The sequence below is a fragment of the Protobothrops mucrosquamatus genome, unplaced genomic scaffold (genome assembly GCF_001527695.2).
Source record: "Protobothrops mucrosquamatus isolate PMUCROS unplaced genomic scaffold, P.Mucros_1.0 scaffold825, whole genome shotgun sequence".
In the NCBI taxonomy this organism is placed as follows: Eukaryota; Metazoa; Chordata; class Lepidosauria; order Squamata; family Viperidae; genus Protobothrops; species Protobothrops mucrosquamatus.
The window spans coordinates 164,114-166,484 of NW_015387085.1; positions in this window are offsets into that span (position 1 = coordinate 164,114).

Genomic DNA, 2,371 nt, shown 5'->3' on the forward strand with positions numbered 1-2,371 from the left:
TTAATAATCACTTTGTTTCATCCTCAGTCAAAAGTTTTAGTCTAGATTTTTGCATTTCTAAACAATATCAAATATTCATAGAAATATCCATCTCAGATCTTGATTTATATAATTTTTCTTCATTTTCTTAACGCCTAAGATTTAATTAAGGGGAAAGTATACATCCTACTTCTTTATATCAGTTCTTGAGATATTGTCCTGTTTTTTCAGCATGTTTTCTAAAAAAAACATTCTCACTTTGTTCCATTATTACTTGCTGATTAGAAGGAATCTCAATAACTACATTACTAGTGTACAATCATCTACCACCTTTCTGGAATTGGCCAGAAATCAATTAGTGAGATTAAAAACAGAGTAAGTAAATGCCGAAGAAGGCTAATGAATAAATGTTCTAATATTTTCAGGAGTTAGAATTTGATGAGGAGTATTGTGAGGAAATAACTGCCTTCAATAGACTCCAGGATTTTTAGTAAGAAGTGGTTTTCAAGAGAGCTCAAAAGGTTTAAGATTTAGATTTAAAGTTTATTCTATCATTTCTACTAATTCTGTAACTATCAACTATAAAGTATGGCTAGCACTCCTAAAATATAATCAAGATAGGCAATCTCATATTGTAGTGTTTCTCCTTGTCTCAGTGACAGCTAGATAGCTGTACAATTTTTCAGCAGCAACACTATATCTCTGTTCCATATGCAGTAGTTAAGAGGACCAGGCATATTGCTTTCAATTCAAAAAGGCTGCCAATCATTATCTGTCAGTTAGTTATAGCTCCACCATTGCTACAATTTCAAACAGATATCTTCTTTACAATTCAGCATTGTCTAGCTCTACAGATGGATCAGAATCATCAATCTCTACAGTTTATGCTCCACTCCACCTCTCAGAAGGAAATCAAGCTAGACTTGCATCTATAGGAGCACAATGTGAGACATTGGCTATTATACCCTAGGAGGTCAGTATTAGCCTTTAGACTAGCCTGTAGACTGGCAACAACTTAAGATATTCATGTTAGTTGATAAAATAATAGTTGAACTCTTAAATAGCAAGTTGTTATTCTTTATTCTTTATTAGCCAAATGTGATTATTATTATTATTATTTATTTATTGAATTTATATACCGCCCTATCTCCCTTACGGGACTCAGGGCGGTGAACAGGTGATAATAAAAACCACAATAAATATACACAAATTTCTGTCTAAAATCAAATTAAATAACAGGCCTGCTCTAAAAATACCCCATACAAAACCCCCACTAAAACATAATCAAACTACGCCAGGCCGGCCGCATAGAATAGATGAGACTTCAGGGCTCGGCGAAAAAGGCGCAGGTCCGCAACTGTACGTAGGTCGGGGGGTAGGTCATTCCAGAGGGCAGGAGCTGCCACAGAGAAGGCTCTCCCCCTGGGGGTTGCCAGCCGGCATTGTCTGGCCGATGGCACCCTAAGGAGGCCCTCTCTATGGGAGCGGACTGGTCGAAGGGAGGTGTTTGGTAGGAGGCGGTCTTGCAAATACCTAGGTCCATTGCCACGGAGCACTTTAAAGGTTGTTACTAACACCTTGAAGCGCACCCGGAAGGCCACAGGCAGCCAGTGCAGCTCGCGCAGGAGAGGTGTTACATGGGAGCATCTAGAGGCCCCCAGGATCCCCCGCGCAGCCGCATTCTGAACTAGCTGGAGCCTCCGGGTGCACCTCAAGGGGAGCCCCATGTAGAGAGCATTGCAATAGTCCAGGCGGGAAACGAGGGCTTGAGTGACCGTGCGTAGAGCGTAACGATCCAGAAAGGGGCGCAACTGGCGTAACAGGCGAACCTGATGAAAAGCCCCCCTGGCCACGGCTGTCACATGATTGTCTAAAGACAGCCAAGCATCCAGGAGGACGCCAAGGTTGCGGGCCCTCTCCGCGGGAGCTAATGACTCGCCCCCAATAGCCAGAGATGGAACCAACTGGCTCTGATGTGACGCCGGAAACCACAGCCACTCGGTCTTGGATGGGTTGAGTCGAAGCCTGTTCCTCCCCATCCAGACTCGCACGGCCTCCAGGCACCGGGACATCACTTCCGCGGCATCGTTGAGGTGGTCCGGGGTGGAGATGTACAGCTGGGTGTCATCTGCGTACTGATGAAACTCCACCCTGAAACCACGGATGATCTCACCCAGTGGCTTCATATAAATGTTGAACAGGAGAGGCGAGAGGACCGACCCCTGTGGTACCCCACAAGTGAGGCGCCTCGAGGTCGACCTCTGCCCCCCTGCCAACACAAATTGCGACTGGTACGAGAGGTAGGAGGAGAACCACCGTAAGACGATGCCCCCCAAACCCAACCCCTCTAACCGGTGCAACAAGATACCATGGTCTATGGTATCGAAAGCCA